Source organism: Copadichromis virginalis, linkage group LG18 (assembly GCF_057382275.1).
Source record: "Copadichromis virginalis isolate Kocher_CV1m ecotype Utaka linkage group LG18, C_Virginalis_male_GT1.1, whole genome shotgun sequence".
Classification (NCBI taxonomy): domain Eukaryota; kingdom Metazoa; phylum Chordata; class Actinopteri; order Cichliformes; family Cichlidae; genus Copadichromis; species Copadichromis virginalis.
The window spans coordinates 14,155,417-14,178,081 of record NC_140635.1 but is presented as its reverse complement, the minus strand read 5'-3'; the positions used below and the strand labels follow the sequence as shown (position 1 = coordinate 14,178,081).

At 39.6% G+C, this 22,665-nt stretch overlaps 1 protein-coding gene and 1 long non-coding RNA gene across 2 annotated transcripts in view; one reads left to right on the top strand and one right to left on the bottom strand.

Annotated features, from left to right (window-relative positions):
* The window catches only part of LOC146687460 (RNA-binding Raly-like protein), a 59,349-nt gene extending 54,939 nt beyond the window's left edge, over nucleotides 1-4,410 (bottom strand). The window contains exon 1 of the mRNA XM_085439091.1: nucleotides 4,194-4,410. The gene's annotated coding sequence lies outside the window, so the exon portion shown is untranslated. The remainder of the gene's footprint in view (nucleotides 1-4,193) is intronic.
* A 13,366-nt stretch (nucleotides 4,411-17,776) lies between these two features.
* LOC146687459 (uncharacterized) lies at nucleotides 17,777-20,112 on the top strand. The gene is made up of 3 exons (XR_014916381.1): nucleotides 17,777-18,047; nucleotides 18,966-19,058; nucleotides 19,189-20,112. It is a non-coding gene; the product is annotated as an uncharacterized LOC146687459 (long non-coding RNA).
* Nucleotides 20,113-22,665: the final 2,553 nt, after the last annotated feature.

The window sequence follows — 22,665 nt, the reverse complement described above, 5'->3', positions numbered from 1 at the left end:
AATTTTCTAACATGTATTTTTTTCCCATTTTATTTTGAAATTTCAGTCGGAGTTTTTTAAATGAGCTTAAATGGCTGAATAAAAGGCATACATCCACTATCGAACCTCGTGGCCGATTTGTGCCCCATTGAAACCCTATAAACGCTATTTTTCACTGCAGGATTTATACCGTTAACATCTGGGTGATGGCTTAGGTTTCGTTTTTGTTTTGGAGAAGAGGCCTTAGAATTGTAATTTTTTTATTTGTCCACCGGGTGGTGCCCTTGCTCCACATTTGACCCGGGGCTGGAAAACAGCGGGCTGCTTAAAGAGACCTGCGGGAAATGACGCCTCTTTTCCGGCGTGCTGCAGCGGCTTCGCCCGCTGATCGGGCGGGACAATTTTCGGCCCCAGGACCGTTTGAGGTTGGATTTTTTTTTTTTAATCAACAGGAAATGACGTATTTGTTGTGACGTGGTACCGGATGTGTGTGTTGGAAAAAGGGGTCCGACGCAACATGCCCCGGTCATCGTCGCGAGTCAACCCGGGAGCATGCACCGATTCCGGGCTAGAGGAGAAGCATTTGCCGCCTGGAGACCATTTTCTGGTCCTGAAAAAAAAAATAAAAGGCGATCGAAATGACTGTTTGTGCCAATCTTTAGTCCATCTAAAGGCCTAATTATAATAACAATCAAATATTACTTCAAATGTTTTTTTGGGAAAATATTTAGTTTTTTAGTTTTTTTTTTAGTTTTTTTGTAATTTAAAGGGTTAAAACAACGAAAATATAATTAAAACTTTATATGAATATTTCAGGGAGAAGTAGTTTTAAAAGACTGACCAATTTAAAGTGAAAAAAAAATTAATATTTAATATTTTTATTGCACTTTTTGGGCGTGGTCGATAGTGTGCATTTTATGAAATGCGCTCCTGGAAAAAAAATAAAAGGCGATCGAAATGACTCTTGGTGCCAATCTTTAGTCCATCTAAAGGCCTAATTATAATAACAATTGAATATTACCTCAAATGTTTTTTTTGGAAAATATTCAAGTTTTTTGTTTTTTGGGGCTAAAAAAACAGGGCGCTCATGTAATAAAACTGGGATTTAAAGGGTTAAAACAATGAAAATATAATTAAAACTTGACATGGATATTTTAAGCAGAAGTAGTTTTAAAAGATTGACTAATTTAAAGTAGAAAAAAATATTGATATATAACATTTTTAGAGCACTTTTGGGGCGGGACCATTTATGGTCCCGAGGTTCACGAAAGGATGGGATTTTGAGGTTCTACCAGGGTTAATATTGATGATTTTGGCACACAGCTCATGAAAACCCAAAATTCCTATCTCAAAAAATTAGCATATTTCATCCGACCAATAAAAGAAAAGTGTTTTTAATACAAAAAAAGTCAACCTTCAAATAATTATGTTCAGTTATGCACTCAATACTTGGTCGGGAATCCTTTTGCAGAAATGACTGCTTCAATGCGGCGTGACATGGAGGCAATCAGCCTGTGGCACTGCTGAGGTGTTATGGAGGCCCAGGATGTTTCGATAGCGGCCTTAAGCTCATCCAGAGTGTTGGGTCTTGCGTCTCTCAACTTTCTCTTCACAATATCCCACAGATTCTCTATGGGGTTCAGGTCAGGAGAGTTGGCAGGCCAAGTGAGCACAGTAATACCATGGTCAGTAAACCATTTACCAGTGGTTTTGGCACTGTGAGCGGGTGCCAGGTCGTGCTGAAAAATGAAATCTTCATCTCCATAAAGCTTTTCAGCAGATGGAAGCTCCAAAATCTCCTGATAGCTAGCTGCATTGACCCTGCCCTTGCCTAGTGGACCAACACCAGCAGCTGACATGGCACCCCAGACCATCACTGACTGTGGGTACTTGAAACTGGACTTCAGGCATTTTGGCATTTCCCTCCAGACTCTGGCACCTTGATTTCCGAATGACATGCAAAAGTTGCTTTCATCCGAAAAAAGTACTTTGGACCACTGAGCAACAGTCCAGTGCTGCTTCTCTGTAGCCCAGGTCAGGCGCTTCTGCCGCTGTTTCTGGTTCAAAAGTGGTTTGACCTGGGGAATGCGGCACCTGTAGCCCATTTCCTGCACACGCCTGTATACGGTGGCTCTGGATGTTTCTACTCCAGACTCAGTCCACTGCTTCCGCAGGTCCCCCAAGGTCTGGAATCGGTCCTTCTCCACAATCTTCCTCAGGGTCCGGTCACCTCTTCTCATTGTGCAGCGTTTTCTGCCACACTTTTTCCTTCCCACAGACTTCCCACTGAGGTGCCTTGATACAGCACTCTGTGAACAGCCTATTCGTTCAGAAATTTCTTTCTGTGTCTTACCCTCTTGCTTGAGGGTGTCAATGATGGCTTTCTGGACAGCAGTCAGGTCGGCAGTCTTACCCATGATTGCGGTTTTGAGTAATGAACCAGGCTGGGGTTTTTTAAAAGCCTCAGGAATCTTTTGCAGGTGTTTAGAGTTAATTCGTTGATTCAGATGATTAGGTTAATAGCTCGTTTAGAGGACCTTTTCATGATATGCTAATTTTTTGAGATAGGAATTTTGGGTTTTCATGAGCTGTGTGCCAAAATCATCAATATTAAAACAATGAAAGGCTTGAACTACTTCAGTTGTGTGTAATTAATCTAAAATATATGAAAGTCTAATGTTTGTCAGTACATTACAGAAAATAATGAACTTGATCACAATATGCTCATTTTTTGAGAAGGACCTGTATATCATGTTTAACCCGAGTAGCGAAAGACCGCGGGGGTTTGAAAACGATGTGTCGGTCGGCTCAGATATTTGAAGTTTACACAGCTACATTCTCACCTGAAAATATGTTAAAAGTTTTTTTGCGACCCAGAAAGAGAAATAAGAGTAATATTAAAACTAAGTAGCTGCCGCCATTGTTGGAAACTGGAATTGGCTGGGCCGCGCTATGAATTCTGCGATGTGATTTTCCTATTTTGTTGTCCGGGTGGAAAATCGGGAGAATGGTGGCTCCGGGAGATTTTCGGGAGGGGCACTGAAATTTGGGATTCTCCCGGAAAAATCGGGAGGGTTGGCATGTATGGTTGTGGCAACATCATTAACCTTGTCAAACACCTCAGAGTAAATCATATCACAGAATATGACGAGCTTATGTTGAGGCGAACTGAAGGGGACAGGTGCTGCTAGGGCGAGACAGACGTCTCTCATGGAGTCCTTTAGTGCTGCAGGCAGGCAAGGTGTTCAAATAGCACACAACTTCAGTTTTTTTTTATTTCTATATGATGAACTCTGCATTATTAAGTGATAAGAACAAGAAATCTGATGTCCTGTAATCATTATGACGCTATAATTTGAGATACAATAAATAAAATGTTTTTGTACAAAGTATCGGTATCGGATCAGTATTGTTGATACCACCCTGAATATTACTTGGTATCGGATCGGAAAGGAAATCAGTGGTATCGCACATCACTACTGAATGCCTTCACCTTTTCCAGTCGCTCTCTATAGAAACAAATTACACATTTACAGTGGAGATCTTTCTAACTGTAGCATGGTGACTGATTTATGTTTCTTCTCTTTTTTCTTCATTAAAAGAGCTCAAATTAGTTCATTATTTAAAACAAATCCAGGTTTGTTCGAGACATTTACTTAAAAAGACAAAAAAAGAGGAAAGGGAAGTTCAGACTTCTCTCATCTAGGCTGCAGAAAGAAGTACAAAGACAGCACCAAAACAAACTCCAGCGAAGTTAAATTTCTCACCTATTGGAAAAGCAAAATCCTCAAAGATGAAAATCAAAACTGTTATTTTTGCGCCCGAGGAGACGTACAGCCTCGAACACCAGAGAAACACTGTAAGACCCGAGAAAAGCACCAAAACCACACCAAAATAAGCCATGATAAAGGAGGAAAAAGCCAGAAAATAAGCAAAAGGTCGAGATCGGAACAAGTGAGCTCGTGAAAAAGCTGCTTCGGGAAGAGGAGAGGAAGACAGAGAAGAGGGGGGAAAAATATCAAGAGCGTCCGCAAGCACGTAGGGCTATTTCTCAGTGGATGTCACCGGAGCACAAACACTCTGCATCCAAGATTTAAATCATTGCATGCAGAAAACGAGAAAACATTTTCCCCGTGTCGAAACACCAAGAACAGGAAGGAAGAAAAAGAGGACAAAAATATGCTTAAGAAAATGGCAGTGGGAAATGTACTCACCGAGCGGGAGTAAAAGGTTTCAATTAAAAAGAAATTGGGCGTATAGCCGTGTCGGATTGGCGGTGTGCAGGCTTGTGTACACCGAGGCTCTGCGTCTCTTTTGCGCTCTCCGTTCGCTGCTGGTGGTTGAGTCATGTGACTTCGGATTGGTCAGAGTTTTTGAATCAGTCCGAGCTTTCTTCTTGTATTCGCTGCTGTCTTTTTCTGCTTTTCTCTTTCTCTTTCTCTCTGATAATGTCACTGATTTTTCCACGTAGAGCTTTTCCAGTTTCTCAAAATAGAGACCGGCACCTCTTTGAGGGTCACTGCGGGAGTCCCAGGAGGGTCCATGTGGTAACATAACATCTATTTCCCAATTATTTATTATGTTCATTACATGAAAAAAAAAAACACATGCAATGTGATTATTTTAATAATACAGTTTAGAGACAGTTTTCAAGCTCAGTTTGAATTCACAGTCTGCAAACATCTTGTAACCTCTCTGCTGTATAATGTGGAGATTGATTTGATTTGCTGGAGGAACACTGACTTAAAAGGCCCGATAGCTCATCCTCTGATTGGTCTGAGAACTTTTTATTAAATCCGAGTTGACCCAGAAAAGCAGAGATGTATGGAAGCTTGTTGCTGCCAGTGAAATAAATAAATAAAAATGTCAAGCAGTGCTAAGTCAAAGTTTTGAGTTATCTCAAAATTTCTAGTTACACAGTTTTGGGTGGATGGACAGTAAAAAAAACAAAAACAGGCTTCTCTACAGAAATGTTAAAGCCCTGCAGGAGCTGCTATAGGAAAGCACATCTGCCGCATGAACTTACCTATAAGACATCTGAGCGTCTTTGGGGTCTTTAAATTTTTAACTTCTGGGAATTACTGAGATGTTTGTCTAAAAAAGTTTCTCCTAAGCATACTGCTAGTATAACTCCAGCTTGTAGGTCATCATTTATATCCATTATATAACAGTACCCAGACAAAAATTAGGACTGCATCACTAAAATTAGGAGAGATGGGGCAAGAACCTTCACTCTGAGTTAAAACGACCACACCCCAAATCTCCAAAATAAGCTGAACCCTTTTCTATGGCGCTCCCTAAAGACCACAGAGGACATTTTTTTCTTAACTCACCATAAAATGTAGATTTTTTTGCAATGCTTTTGCCTTTATGTCACAATAATTTAGTCGTAATATGGTTTACATGAATTTTAATCCACATGAATAGTCGTTGTGATCCAGTCCAGTGGACTCATTACTCATATTAAACTGTAGATGTCCAACAGCATCCAGCTGCAGGTTGTGAGCACAGTTGCAGCTGTTCTTCCTGCTGTGATTGTTGAACTGCGCCTGGATAAGTGGTTATTGTTCGGACTTCTCCTGCTGCTGCGGTTCAGTCTCTAGTGAATATGTAGCAGGAGAAATAACTCAAAAGTATTGTGAGGTTATGTAAATGTTCCATAACATATTCTCATCCCAGGTTGTTGCACTGTATAATGCCACCCTGCACAAGGTAACAATATCCGAGAAATAATGATCAGGTTTAACAGACCTACAGTATCCAGACAAGAAGGCTGGTGGGGGTGGGAATGGCCAGGAGACCATAGTTTGCACTCACTTTTTGCTTTCATTGTCACTTGTTGATTAGGTTTACTCACTAAAAACTGCTTTTGTACCTTAAGGAAAAGCATGGTTCAGGTTAAAATGATCTACAAAACATTAAAAATGCATGTAGAAAAGTGATGAGCTGGAAGTGACCCCTGTTTATATTGCCATTGCATGAGCTCTGCAGCCCCACCAAAGTACACTGTATAATGTAACCCACCAAAGACTTTGACAGGACATTATTTTCTGAGGCTACGTTTATCTTGAAGCAATGCAAAAACAGTCCTTAAACAATATCTGTTGAGCTTAAATCCTGTTCGATCACCTGATGAACTGTCTTCCTCGTTTTAGCCATCACGGTCTCACAGTGGTGATCTCAGCAGTTTCACAAGTGACATACATGATGTTCAAAACTGGGGAAAAATAGCAATCTTGTCGCATGTATGATAAATTGAAGCTCCTTTATGCCGCTGTCAAATGTTCAACATAAGAGAGAATTACTTGTGTCACTGACATCCATCAACATTTTTCATTACACCGCTCCTTGTAGCTCATTATGTTATTTACATAAATTCAGTCCTTTTGCCAATTAACCATCATTGCTGAGGGCAGTATCACCCTCTAAGATTTTCATATATCATCAATTTCCAATTCAAGCCTCTTTGTGCTCTCATTAAAATCCGCTTAAATGATTAATCAGCTGAGTTTCTACTGGGCCTTATGAGAATACTGGTGATCAATGAAGATGTCAATGGCAGCGGCTCAATAACAGAGTTTAAAGCTCAGTTAATGTCCACTTTGCCAGTTGGCCACAGGTAAGAAGCAGTATTTACTGAGCTTTCTGCAGGATGTTAATACGACTCGAGGACATGAAAGGTGCAGCATTTCTTAGGTCTGGAAAACTTCACCCCAGCTTATCATCGTGTTTTATTTGATCCTGCTGTGCAAGGTTGACGGCTCCAGGGTTTCTACCCATTCTTGACGGAAACACGAGTGGTCGTGCTGTCAGGGAGGAACAGAAGTCTTTGTTGTTACTGCAGCATCTGCCGGGCATATGAGCAAAGGGTCTGCATGGATCAATGACTTCTCAAGGCCCTGATAGACACAGGCAGATAGACGCAGGGGCAGCCTGCTTCCATGCACCTTTGTTTTCTTTTTACAAAGACAAATAACCTAATAGACTTTGACAAATACCTCGGGACCGGCATTTATCAGACATGTTCTTTGTGCTTCTTTGATTTGATACAGTGTGATTTAGGAAAACTTGTGTAAAGTGTGTTTTGTGACTGATACAGATAACAAACTTTAATCTCTTTGAGCTTCACTTGATATTTGTAAAGCTTAAAAAAACGTTAGTGCCAATAAGAAGAAATTCATTTTTGCAACACAAAATAAACAAATGCCTATAACGCCAGAAGCCACTTTGTTAGGTACACCTTAATAGCCCTGGATTGGAACCAGTTTTTTGTCTTCAGAACAGCCTTAATGATTCGTAGAATAGATTCAACAAGTTTCTGGAAACATTACGCAGAAATTTTGGCACATATTGACATGACAACATCACGCGGGTGCAGATGATTTGACAGCTGCACATCCATGATGTGAATCTCCCTGTTTCACCACATCACCAAAGGTGCTTTGTTGGACTGAGTTCTGGTGATTGTGAAGGCCATACACTCATAGTGAACTCATTTTCATGTTCAGCATGGTCAGCAACAATAGTCAGGTGTGCTGTTTAAACAATTCTCAAGGGGCCTACAACACTGCATCACCAACAGCAGCCTGAACCACAGTGCAAGATGGATCCATGCTCTCGTGCTGTCTACATCAAATTCTGGCAATGTGAAAGCTGAAGCAGAAATAAGAACTCACTAAGCCAGTGAGACTGTTTTTTGTTTTTTTGTTTTTTTGTTGTCTAGTTTTAGTGACCCTGTGTTAACTGTAGTCTCAGTTTCCTGTTTGTAGCTGACAGGAGTGACACCTGGTGTGGTCTTCTTGCTGCTGTACCGGATGCGCATTCAGAGATGCTCTTTTGGCACTGGCCATTCTCCTCTGACCTCTAACCTCTAAGGCATTTTCACACAGAGATATTTTCTCTTTTTTCAAACAGTTCTCTGTAAAGCCTGGAGATAGTTGTGCAGGAAAATCCCAGCTGATCAGCAGTTTCTGCAACTTCCTGAGCCCCTGACACTGACAACCACACCAATCTGATGCTCAGCTCGATATTCAGCAGGCTGCTGCTGTGATTGGCTAATTAGATATTTCCACTGAAGTTTGATCAGATGTACCTAACAAAGTGGCCAGTGAATGTAACTATGCATCAGGAGATAATGTTTTTACAGAGACTTAATATTTGTATACAAAAACATAACTGATGCTACTTTTGTGATTTCATTCAGTTTCTATTATGATGCTGACACATTTTTTCACAGTTTATCCAAGAGACGGATTCTTTTTAAACAACCGTCAGTTCATGTGTTAAAATATATGTCGTAGTTTATTTGCATATGCTGGTATCGCTTCCTCCATAGATTTTGCTTTTAAATGGGGTTCTGAGTAAGGTTTCGTTCATAGCAGGTTTTATCACTGATATTTGAGACTGTCCTCCCCCAGACAGTTGCTATAGGTTATTTGTAGTTTTATAGTTGTTTTTAATCTTAAACACTTTGACAACCGACAAAAGCCAAGCAGTTTAAATTTTGTGGTCAAAAGTCAGCTGTAACATTTGTGGTTCCTGCACCCTACCTGCCCTCTGATTTTTTTTCACTCTCTTGAAGCGGAGCCACTCCTGCACTGTGCAGCTTTTCAGTGGTGCTTAGGTGGGTTGCTTTAGATGTCGGGAACAAATATATTGTGTAGCTGGAGGCCTAATTTGTGCAGTCATTGACTCAGTCACTCACTTGCCTCTTCAGTCCCACCTGCCCTGCTGCATTACCTGATGTTTCCTGACCCTCTTCTCACCTGTTTTCACACCGCTCATCAGCCCTCTTCAGTTTATGCAGCACATTCCCACCCTCCTACCTCTTGTTGCCTCAGCAGAAACCAGAGCATCACCGTGTATTTACGGATTCAGATTTCAGCTCTTAGTTCTTGCTTGTTTCTCTGAACTCTGCCTGTGCTTTGGATTCAGCCTCGGCCTGCTCCCGTGTTGTGTTTTCATGCTTCGTTGTTTTGGAACAGTTAACCTTCTTTTTGTAAGCAACGCTTGCTATTTTTTCTTTTTCTTCTTTTGCTTTTACCAGCTGCCTCCTGTGTGCCATGCTCTTGGCTCCTCTGAACACAACCCTGAAATGGCCGCAACATGAGGTTTTTTTCCTCCTTTTTATTCCCATAGCAACCAGTAAGTCAGTGGTGTTTTAGTGCAGCATGGGATGTTGTGTGAAAATAATTATATTGCATGAGACACGATCCCCGTTGTAGACGAGGGCCAGAAATGCTCACGTATTAACGCTACACAACTTGTGAAGGTCACTGTGAAACCTTCGGGGCAGGAATCTTTTACACAGGTACACACAGATCAGCCACAAGATGAAAACCGCCGACTGGTGAAGTAAGTAAAACCGATCTTCTCATTAAAATGCAGCGTTCTGAAGGAAGACCTCAGGTCCTGCTATTGATGTGGATGTTACTTTAACTTGTGACATGCCCCTAAACACCTATCCCTGTGATCTGAAGGCAGCAGCCTCTCTCAGCAGAGTAATGGCCACAGCTTTGTCCCAAAAACTGCCCTTAACAGCACGGCTGAGATTAAAACCTCCCCAGATCCCAATCTGAGCTGCCAAAACAAACCCACAAGGAGGTCCTACTGTACAGTACAAAGGACTAAAGGGTCCGCTGCAAGTGTCCTAGAGCGGGAGACACGCAGAGATTCATGCTTAGACAAGGACCTACACAATGTTAGGAAGCAGGTTTTAATGTTGTGGCTGATCATGCACATCAGATGTGACAGATTGCATATTGGCTACAACTCATCATTTACAATAATGAATGATAAGAGTCAAAGACCAGCTACTCAAAATAACTGTGATTGTCCCAGTTTCAGGTTTTGGGAATGTATTTTTGTTTCCAGCAGTGTCTTTTTGTTCCTCCCTCTGTCTTGTCTCTGTATGAAGGCCTTTGCCCTCATGGTTTTCTCCTCCTGTTTTATTTTGATATATTTCTTTATGAGTCTTCTGTGCTTTTAGTTCCTGTCTTTCATTCAAGCTTGTTTGGAGAGCATTTCGATTTGGATTCATCCAGCATACTCAGTACCAATGTTTCCTCTAAGCTGCGCGCGTGTGCAATTGCGCACTGCTGGCACGGTCTCTGCGCACGGAAAATCTGTGTTGCGCACAAAAAAAAAATCTAACCTGAATTGAAATTAAAATTAATACTTTAACAATTCTGTTTTGCAGTGTTAGTGTCACGGCTGGCGGAGTGAGCCGTGTGTTGTGGAGGAAAAGGAGGACCCAAAATGCAGCAAACTGATGATACGAGTGATGTTTATTTACAAGGTGGAGGTGGCAAAAACAGGCAACGCAGCATGAGCAATTACAAACGGAAACCTAAACTGGGAGAAACTAAAGAGCAAACCTGAGACCATACAAAGGGGTGCGGGGCAGAGCTGGGCAGAGTAATGCAGGCAGATGAATGCAGATAACGCAGACGAGCCGACAAAGAACACAGACCGACACCCACTAAATATACACACACAAGGTAATCAGGTAATCACTCACAGGAGGGAAGAACAGCTGAACCTAATACACATGAGGACCGGAGGAGACACAGACTTTCAGAATAAGACAGGAACTCTAGGACACGAGCCTACAAAGTAAAGCAGGGAACACACGGACTGATTTACAACACAACATGGGGACAAGAACAGAGCACCAAGGACAGACACAGGTAGGGCTGAATATACACTAACTTCAGGTTCAACCCTAAACCAATACAAATCAGAACAAACACAAGGCACAAAAATGAACTTCAAGAAAACACAAAACACTGGGTCAAAACGACCCAGGACCGTGACAGTTAGTCAGTAAGTGACTGGCTGCTCCCGTATGGGATTAGAACGATGCCACCTTATCCCATAGTCCAGCCAAAAATGTGATTCACATTCGTATATACGCAGCTAATCAACGTCAGGCAGGCTATGGCAGCGTCCTTATGTGCCAACACATGCTGATGTGGAGTGAAGCCATGTTAATGACAACGTGCACAACCATTGGAGATGTGAGCAGAACAGACGGAAGAATTGACGGAAACAGTGTGGACTTTATACCAGTTTTTCTATTGTGTTGATAGGCCACGTAAAACCAGAGTTATGACAAAAATATATGCAATGTTTGGTTTTCTTCCTGAATACTATCTTTACTGCGGGAAGAAACGGTAAAAACTGCGTTTTATAAGGAAAACGCTCGAAAGCCTGTGAGCAAAAACAAAACCAAAAAAACCCCCACCCTTTCCTATTGGTCGAAAAAAGTACCATGTCGACCAATCAAAAAATGATATGGCAACATGGCATTTAGTTGTTTAGGAAGGGGGGAAGTTTTAGGAGTGACGGCGGTGTTTTGAGATGTGAGAGATTTTCGACGTTTAGCGCAAATCTTGTGTAGTTAGCGTGTAGTGTAGTCAATAGTTTTGTTGTGTGTGTCAGAACAATGAGGCGACTACTGAATGTTACAGGTGTTACAGGAGTGATACATCTCCTGTTGTCAGGCCTGCAGGTATCAGGCTGTTGTTCTCCTTTATCTCATAGTGGACAGAAATTATCTTTTGGAGTGGCACAAATAATTTGTGTGGCATCAAATTTGATGCAGAACACCTGATTGTTCTGTAAATAGTTTGAAATGTTTGTTTAAAAAAACGCCTTGGCTGCATTTTTAGGTAAACAGCTGCAAAAAACCTTTGTTGTTTGCAAAACTCAGTAACTTTTTTTGAAGAAGTAACTATATAATTAATTGCCCAACTTTGGTCGTTATATACTGTAGTTTGCAGACAGAGTTACAGGACTCTCTCCCAGACCACGGATTCATAATACAAGTCAGAGCTTTATTTAAATAAAAAAAAAAAAAAAGAAAGCTGTGTTTTCAAAATTGGAGTTAAAGTTATTTTTGCTTCCAATAGTGTTAACATACTACACAGGTCATGAACAAGATTTATTTTTAAATTTTGATTGTAAGTGGGCTGAAGCACTTAATTAAAAGTAGTCTAAAATAAATGTAAGTGCTGTAATTTGATTATTTTAATAAACCATGTAACTTGGATGGATTCGATGCTGGCGTGACCACAGTGCACACATGTGCTGTTGCTCACAGTGGTCCAAGGGATCGCTCAGGGAGATTGTGTGTTTTCCTCAGACACATGAAAAATTAGAGGGAACATTGCTCAGTACTACTTGCTATTTAAAATAGTTATTACAAAAAATAAACGACATTACTTTTGCTTATCTCTGTATAAAGAACCCAATTACATTAAAAGAGCAGATTTAATTAAAGATGACATGGATGGGGGTCTACAAGTCATTGACTTTGATGGTTTAAACTGAAAATTATAAATGGCTTAAAGATTAATTTTCAAAAACTTGGTTGGTAAAGTATATTTTTTAATAGATGCAAATTCATTATAATAAATCTCCCAATTAAATTATCCGTTTTTTGCCAGCAGATCATGATATATTGGAAACTCCTGCATAATCATAATGTGATCCATAATAACACACCTTTGTGTGGGATAATAGGTATATCACTGTCAAGAGACTATCACCGTGTAACAAGCACTGGATGGAGAGAGGTATTTATGTTGCACGTGGTTGATATTAAAAGCTGCCGTACAATATGACTCATTCTGAATACTTTCCACTCTATATCTAATTCAGTTTTATGCTTATTAATTAATTAAGACAAACTTCAACCTGATCACCTGTCTGCTACAACTCTTTTCTCAAGGCTCTGACTTTAGTATAGTTGAAATGTAGAAAATTAGACATATGAGTTCCTAAGGTGTCTTAGAGAACATCTGTCCTTTATTTCTTTCTAATAAATATCTGAAGTTCCCCATAAATCCCAAAGCCAAAGAAATGTATTTTAAACTTTTAATTGGAATGCATCTATTCAGTGAGTTTTTACAATAGAATAGAAGAGTAGAATTGAAACTAGCAACAGCATATACTAGAGTATTGTGTGGCCAGCAATTTTACTTCTTTGTTACAGTCGGTGTATAATATACCATACATAAGTCAGGTTTTGTGGATATAAATTATATGTTACCGTCATGAAGTTGAACTGATCAGATGCTTTCATGAGGCTTTACAGGTTCATAATGTGTCATTTTAGCCTGTTAGTAGGTGTCTGTGAAGGTTCTCAGTCATCCAGGTCATCGTAGTCAAAGGAGCTTGCAAAGAAAAGCGTCTGGACTTCTTTTAGTTGCTTGAAGACGTTTCACCTCTCATCCGAGAAGCTTCTTCAGTTCTAAGGTCAAATGGTGGGGAGTCCCAGATTTAAACCTAGTGGGAGTATCCCCCCACAGAGGGACAAAAGGACCCCCTGATGATCCTCTAATCGCATGAGCAAAGGTGTGAAACTGGGTGTGGGTCCCAATCAGCCAGGGTTTCGGGTGAGCTCGTTGTGAAACCTGGCCCCACCTTATCATGCGAATTCCTGGGGTCAGATGGCCCAGGATGTAAGTGGGTGTTAAATGGTAAATGGTAAATGGCCTGTATTTATATAGCGCTTTTACTAGTCAAAGTTAAGACGTCTGGGGAGGGAACTCAAAACTGGATTATAGATGGCAGACATTTGGTGTCCTGAAGAAGCTTCTCGGATGAGAGGTGAAACGTCTTCAAGCAACTTAAAGAAGTCCAGACGCTTTTCTTTGCAAGCTCCTTTGACTGTTAGTAGGTGGTTGCTAGGAAACACAATGACATAATGTGGGATATAGGCCTAACATGTACCTGTGTGGCAATTTTGGTTTCTCAGCTTCTGATCGTGTAGGAGTTTGCACACATACAGACAGACAGAGATTTCTGTATTACAGCAACACTGTGACACACTCATGTGTGTTTGGTGTGTTTTTGTGCAGTTGACCCTCAAAAAATAATCTAACCAAAGCATACTAAATAAAATTATACATTATAAGTTGGAAAAATCTAATCTTATCTAATTTTTGCTTGCTTCCTGCAACGCTTTGGTCTAGCTGTACAGTCTTAATGTTGTTGTCTGTTAACCGGTTGTTAGGCAGTGTGATAATGTTATAATACCAATTTAGAACACTGTGCAAAAGTCACTAGGCGCGTCTTTCTTTATATTTTGCCAGGAAATTGGGAAATGGTTGCAGTAATTACAGCGTATCAGGCAAAGCCAGAGTCTGTACAATTCTAACAAGCCTGAAAGTCAATATTTGGTATGACCGCCTTTATTCTTCAGCACAGCCTGAACTCTCTTAGCCAAGCTTGTTGTAATTTCTTCAAGTAGTCTTCAGGAATAGTTCTCCAGGATATTCAAAGCTATGTTTTGTAAGAGCTATATCTATTTCTTAAGGGCATGACTTGTAGATACAGTTCATCTGCTGCAGACTGTTTTTTAACAGTGACACTTCTTCTTTTATCCTCATTTGTCCAGTTTCTTCCTTTTTTTTAAGGACACATAGCACATCGTGCTAAGATTGGCCAAGTTTACAGCTAATAGCTTTTTGAGAATCACTTCGTTGGTGCGTTAATTGTGTTTTATTCCTGTCAAATTGTCCTGTCATTGGCATGCTCATTCAACTGAAGAAATGGTACCAAATGATGCATTTTTGCCAAAAAATGCCTAAAGATACCATTTAAAATGGATTTATTTCTACGTTGTTTGTTATGTGTAGACATATCCTTTGAATTGGGTTAGTTTTGTGCTTGAATGACTCATAGGTCAGTGTTAAGCGGCTTACCAAACAAACTAAAAGCATTCCTCTGAAAGTCAGGTGCAAGAACTGGACTGAAAGTGAGTGGAAAGCAGCCAAAGTAAAAGCCTGAAGAATGGTTGCTCAAGACCGCTTTAAAAATGACGAGAGACTCAAGGATTTTGCACCACACTGTAGGTGAGAGCCATTGTTATAAGAAGCATAAATTTATTTTTACTGACCATGTTTCACACAATGTTAGATCCAATGCCAAAGTCTCAAACAGAAGCCAGAAAAAAGTATGCTGAGGGTAATTTCAGCTTTTTATAGAAATCTGTGGCCTACTGTTCCTAGAGCAACGCATCTGAAAGGTCTGAGTCTTCACTTCTGCAAAAACCTAAAAAGCAACAAAGGGAAAATGCACACCACTCCTTTCTGCTCAGTGTCACACAAATCTCAGAGCAGATGCCATTCCAGCACAGTGTGACTAAGGATTTCTGTATCTATTCATCTCAAGCCACGTTCCTCCACCCCGGTGCGCATGGTAATTCTCTGGCTGGGATCCCGAGCTCTGTGTGGATAGACCAACAATATCTGGCATGCAGCTCGCCTTATGCAGCTGATACTTTGGCTGACACTCCCAGGTCCGAGCCACACGCCTGCATTGGGAAGAGGTGTTTGCAGCCGAGCTGTGTGTGCTGCAGGGCCGGTCTCATCCTCAGCCCCTGATAAACTGGATTTATTCCCAGCCTCAGGTCAAGACACGAGTCTGAACTGAGGCAGAGAAAGAGCTGTAATTATAGCAGGGAACGGGACATGTAATGCAACATTAATGGCAGACGGGCTGATGCTTCGCCCACAATGCCCCCTCTTCAAACACGACTAGTGCATTAGCAGCAGGCTTCACTACCCCACACTGATTGAAGCTATTAAATACAATTTAGGATATGCAGAAAGGGAACAGAAAGCTGGTGGCTGAGTGGTGTATCTATGAAGACCAAATCATTTTTTGTCCTGGTGCAATGCTGCTGCTATTATTCAAGGTTCTTTGGGAGGAAAAAATACTGCATTTTAGTGGTGTCTAAATTACAGCTCTGAGGAAATTTTGAGTGCTTGTCCTGTAATTTTTTTCCCTTCACTGTTGCTCTGTTTTTGCTCATACCCCATTTTTCAGGCATTGCTTTGCACACCCTGCCATTTCTCACAGAAATTACTACGCAAAGAAAAGTAATTTGGTTGTCTCTGAGATTCATGAAAAAGCCATTTGTGCTGCTTACTCAAAAATAAGGATTAGACAAAAAGGTCATTTACTGATGCAGTCAGTCTGTATGTGTGCTTTTTGTGAATCTGCCTGCATTTATTTATGTGGGGGTTTTTGTTGTCTTTTTTCCTCGAACGTCTAAGAGTGAGCGTCTGTTCATGTGCAGATTCGTCTGTGCACCTGTCGGGCGCATGTGACTGATGAAGCGTAACCTTTTAATGTGTTTACACATTGACATTTCCCAAGATCTGTCGGAGAGAAACTAAAACCCTTGACATTCTTTAGGCTCACATTTCCTTGAGCTGCTGGCTCCGTCGACTCTCATACCAGGCTTCAACATCATAATTACATCAGCTTCACTCCATCATCTGCCCCCTGTCAAATACAAATGAATGTTTTTGCTTTAAAAACATGTTCCACCCACGATCTGAGCGCAGTCCAGGACTGTATCATGGACATCTTTTACACACGTGACCTCTTAAAGATTTCTAAGGTTACAGAGGCTTTGTGTGTGTATATATACACAGCATATCTGTCGTATATTAGGGCTGCCACAAACGATTATTTTGATAGTCGACTAGTCACCGATTATTTTTGCGATTAGTCGACTAATCAGATCATCATCCATTGGACGTAAAACTACAGCTTATTGCACCAGCAGCATCTGCTCTTATATAACTATCATTAGCTTACAGCTTTAAGTGTTTAAGGTCTGTGCTAACTAAAAATAAAGACAAGATGATAGTTTATTAAATTTTAATGAAATTTGCAGATTGTTTCAGTGAAGTTTAATAAACTCCTTGCTATCTAAAATATAACAGGACACCGGAGTATATTCTGGAGCATCTCACACTTCTGATAATCAGCTGTCTGCTTGACGTTTATTCAGCTGTGTAAAAACTATAACTTTAATCTCAGACAAACTGATTTACTCAGGAACAAATAAAATACTAAAAAAAAAAAGCCAAACAATAACATTTTAAGTTATCTAAGTGACTCATATATATTTAACCTGAGTAGCGAAAGACAGCGGTGGGTTTGAAAACGATTTGCGGGGAGTCCGGTGTTCTCACGGGGCTAGTGAGCCTAGCCCCCGGCTCGCTAACGACCTAGTGGGTAACAGATGTCTCCGAAAACGTCGGAGCGCTTTTGAAAATATGTGGTGTCCTGATAAACTGAGCAGATATTTGAGGTTTAAACAGCTACATTCTCGCCTGAAAATATGTTAAACGTTTATTTTGTGACCCAGAAAGAATAATAAGAGTAACATTAAAACTAACTAGCTGCCGCCATTGTTGGAAACTGCGCTGGGCCGCACTATGAATTCTGGGACACAGCTGCTTCTTCTTCTTCTTCTTCGGGGTTTAACGGTAGCTGGCATCCTTGTACATGCAATGCTGCCATCTTCTGTTTCAGTCCGTTATTACACTCTTAAATCCTGCCACTTATTCCTGCGTCTTTTGTGATCTTACAAAGCTTCAAACGACGCGTCGACTATTAAATCAGTCGTCGACGATTTTGATAGTCGACGTAATCGTGACTAGTCGACAAATCGTGGCAGCCCTATCGTATATTAAAGTTTATTTTCATTTTGTACTTAACTCTGTTACTTTAAGTTTAATTTATTAACTATTTAATTATTTTATATGAATATAAATGTTCTATAAATATATTTTAAGTGGCTCCATGGTGTAGTCCTTAACCAGCGGTTAACCAGACTTGTTCACCTCACACATCCCTAGTTTGGAACTGGGAGGGCACACAAACCCACCCTAGGAAGGTCATATGCTAGCATTTCTACACTCTAAGAAATGACACACTGATGTTGGTAGCATTATGTAAATGCTTCATGTTAAAACTAATGCCACCAATTGATTTTTAACTTTAAACACAAGTATGTTGTTTTGAATTTAATTAACAACATAATATTTCAATACAACAAAATGCAGTAAATTAAATCCAATGTAAAAAGTTCATTTAAAATGAAGAGCACTTTAATTTAAAGAGGATTGTCCTAATAGGCTCTCCGTACTTCTGAGTTTGCACATGTGCAGTGTGGAAGTTTGATCATCCGCCATTTTCAACTGAGACTTGCATATGCTTAGCATCCTGGATAGAATCCATCGCCATCTGAGGATTATTTGGTAAGTTCAACAATTTAAGGATGACAAATTTGATTAATGTATACTAACTGATACACATCTGACACTTTCGGGAATACTTTTGCATTTTTTTTTAAACAAATGATGCCTGGCAAATTTTTTAACACTCTAGCTTGTATACCTCTCTCACATGTTAGAAGTATGAAAACATTTAACAAATATTGTTGAACCTGCTTCGGTGTAATTTTCCAAAATCTTTTGCGATTCTTGTTAAGATGAGACTTGCCTACTAAGACCGACAGTTTTAAAATTACTCCCAACATCTACCGCACCTGCTCCCTGACATCAGTAATGACCACTGGGAGCGCCAGCGATCCTGTAGTTTGAAGAATGAAATGAATGTGTAGTGTATTTTAGAAATGTGCATCAATTAAGTTGCTACATTGTTTGAAAGAATTCGACTCCATGTTGATTTCTGGTTTAGTGTCAGAAATCTTCACTGAAGAAGCTTCACTTTTCTTTCCAAGCTCCTTAGACTACGATGACCTGGGGATGACTGTGAACCTTCACAGACTTATTGTTATCCACAAAATGTCATGATAGGATTTTAAGTCCATATTGCCCAGTTCTAATCTTCTATTTAATTTTAATATTTTTAGGGGCACAATTATTAAATATATTGTTGAACAATCTAGAATTGATTAAAGCAAAAATGAAAGCTTTCACGTAATGTCAAAATTGAAAAGCTTCGATTTTTGGGTTCATATATTTGTTAATCTGACACAGAGGAGTCAGTGCCTTACCAATCATGAACCTCACTGCACATCACTGATGTGAGTTATGAAACATTGCTTAATCACATATCTGCTATGTGTTAATATTTTTGACTTTGTTTTGTAAAGAGGTTGAAAGGAACCAAAATAGGAAACTTCTCTCATATTGAGTTCTTATCTCCACCAGAATCCCAGCGTTGATGTTTGACAGGAATGCATTCTGAAAGCTGTCTGTGTCTACTTAAATGAAAAGCCAGATGACCTGTTCAAGGAATTCTTGGTAAGTTAAAAAAGGAAAACGATCAGTTATTTTCCTTTTTTAAATTTGGGATTGGAAATGGAAGGTGGACTTACTTGTCCATATGTATATGTACGCAATTAACTTATCTTTTTTTAATTTTTATTTAAAGGATGTGGATCTTGGTGCAAGCAGAGAAACAGAGCAGCTGACTTTGGGAGTCTATGTTGTCAGACATGAGAGCAAACTCTGCAGATACACCTGAGGACATTGGTGTCATCATAGAAGGATGCACTGTGCTGCAAGCTCTTAGTGATGTGGCAAAGGGTTGTGCCCTCCTGCTTGGACTAATCTATAGTCTAAATCTGAGCTACCCAAAGCACCTGAAATACACATTTGAATTTCTTCAGAAGGTGCTGATGGAGTTGGATGGGAACAACCTATCCATGAAGGTGCAGGTTCTGAAAAACAAACTGCTTGAGTGAAACAGCCTGCAGTGAACTATAGAGGACACTGAACTTTAAGGTTCTCGAACCCTTCTCCTTGCACTTCATAAACTGTTCAGTTTGAATTGCCACAAGAACTTCTGCAAGGCCTTTCACTTTTCTGCGTTCTTTGTTCTTGAACCTTTACCAACATCCAACTACACTGAAAAAGACTGCTCCTAACTTTGGACTTCAGTTTAAGTTTTGAAGCAAAGGTTATTTTTCTAAATATGGACAAAAATGACACAAAAGTAATTTCTACCTGCTGTTTGCAGGGCTGTATTGTGGGCTTTTCATTGTAGCCCAATCAAGTTTAAATTAAGTCATGTTAATGTTAAAAATGTTGGAATCACAACACTTTCCAGTTTTAATCATTTCAGTTTAACATGACATTCTGTATCTTGTCTTCCTGCACCTAAAATGCACTTGAATATATGTAAAGATTGTTTGGGGGAAAAGATCTAGAAGCATTTGAATTGCTCAAAGTGTGCTTCAACAAGTTTTACACAAAGTGTTATTAAAGTTAGGTTAACTGAATAAACTTGTGTTCGATTTATTTAATTTACAAACTTAAATAGACTAAGTTGCAATTCTGTTAAAGTGATTTAATCCTATAGTTTCAGTAGAGCGTGTTTTGGGTGAGTAGATTTATCAGATTTACTTAAAATTTGTTGTTCAAATTAAATATATCATACATTTTATATTTCACTAACCCAGTTGTGTGGAACCGGTTGACATAACTGGGTGGAGTAAATACAACATGTTATTTCTCAAAGTAAGTACAGCTTGTTTTGGTTGAGTAGGTTTTATTTAGTCTTCTCAATTTAAATCAACAAGGTTAGTTATATCAACATTATGATATTCAGCTAATACAACATGATTCTTTTGATTTGCATTTAATTATCCAAATCTTATCAGATGTACTTAAAATTTCTTGTTCAAATTAAATGTATCATACATTTTATATTTCACTAACCCAGTTGTGTGGAACCGGTTGACATAACTGGGTGGAGTAAATACAACATTTTATTTCTTAGAGTGTAAGTGCTGGTCCCAAGGTAGTGTCAAATCAAATATTCAGATCCATGTGTTGTGGTGTCCCCTTGGGGAATGAAGAAGTAACTTTTATTAAACTCACAATAATAATTTTATTTTAAAAATATATGATCATAGTTAATGAAGTTCAAAATATGTAATTAAATAATTTATTTTAACTGAAAAATCAGTAACTAATTAACAACAGTAGCCCTGTGTCACATTTAAAAGATAAAATAAACCTGAAATAATCTGTTAATCCTTGAGTATATGATTAATTAGAAGTGACCACTGCGTCTAAAGAAACCCCAAAAGCAGCCAAGTCAGCCTTCCTCACCGGTGTTCAATCTAAATGTCAGCGTCTACCTTCCCAGCTGTCTGTTTGCGGAGCACCGTGCCCCTTGTGTTTCCAATTTGAGAAACATGCTTACTTTCATTTGGGCCCCGCTGCTCTTGTCAATGTAAATCAGGTAGGACTCTCAGACCAATCGATACAGACCTGAGAAAGGATTCACTCTACACACCCCAGGGACTCATCAATGACACGAGTCTATTACACCAGAGCAAACGTGTGAGGGAAGCTGCTATGAATTGCAAATCAGAAACTACAGACTTGCCTGCTATGCAAACTGTGTGTTGTATTAAAGCACACTTGGGAATGTTACTATTGAACAAATCAAGGTCTTACTGCACAGTTGGCTAATCCCTGAAAATATATGCTTTGTTTAAAAAAAAGAAGAGACATACTGGATTTGAAACATGATCCTTATGGAAGTTTGTTTCCACCATTGGAAAAAAAACGTTTTGTTTCTGCCACTCAAAGGAAAATCCCATCTATAACTTAAAATTTCAGATTATCAGGTTATTATCTCAAAATTTCACGTGAGGCATGTTAAGATTTTGACTTACTGACTCCAGCTTCTGATAAAGTAACTTTTGACTTTATTTTGACTTAAACCTGTAGAAACAAGCTTCCATACAGCGGTGGTCAGAACATATACTCATTATGAACATGAATTTTATTGTAATTTCACTGCAGCCTTCCCAAAACCCCAACCTCAACCCAAGGGAAATTCGTGAAGTATGCCTAAAAGTTTGGTCTGTGCAAAGAAACCGACTACTTTAAATGATCTGCCAAGAAAAGCAGTCCAACAATATCCAACAAAAATTTTGGCAGAAGCTTGTTGATGGGAAGTGTCTGGTCGAGGTGCAATGCGCTAATATTTAACCAAAGATTAACGGGGGAGCATATTTGACCATATAATTTTGAAGCCTGTTCACTGAATTCTTGTTTTTTGAAGTCTGTACAATCATTCCACCATGGACAAAGAACAGTTCACTTAAATCATAAAAAACCCAAAATGATGAGTTTATGTAAACTCCTGAGTGCAGCTTTATGTGCTTAAGATTTATCATTCCAATGGAAATCTGTATGTCCCACTGAAACCCCAGTGTAAGGTCATCACTTTGTATTCCACCTTGACTTCAGTCTAAACTTCCACTCTGCTACATGGAGTTTAATGGAAGCGCAATGATATTTTTGTCCCCTCTCTCCTTGTCTGTTTAAAGTCCAATTAGGGACACACTGTGCTCTGACTTGCAGTCATTAGATGTGATGCTAGCCTGTGCTCTGAAGAGTGCTCTCAGGCTCCTGATTAATTCAGCTGATGGAGAAATTTGATGTTCTTTCTCATTTCCCTCCTTTGTTAGTTAAACCTCAAGGGGTGATTATTAAGCTTCCTGTGGGGATTTGAAATGTTCAAAAGTTGTCAAAACCTTTCAGTGCATACTCATGACCAATTACAGTAACCATTGCCAGCAGAGGGTCTGACTCTGCTGAATTTCCTCAGCAGTAATGTGCTTGAAATAATGCTTGTACCCTTGAAGTACTTGCTATGTACATAAAAAAAAATAGGTAAATAAAAGAACGTATTATATTTTGGTGAATGTGCTTAATTTTCAAACAAAGAGCTAGATGAGTTGTTTTAATATTTGATATGAAACTGCGGCCAGAAGTTAGCCTAGTACAAACAGAGGTTAGCCTAGTACAAAGAGAGGTTAGGCGAGGACAAACAGAGATAAGTCTAGCCCAAATAGAAATTAGCACAAATGGAAGTTAGCCTAGGACA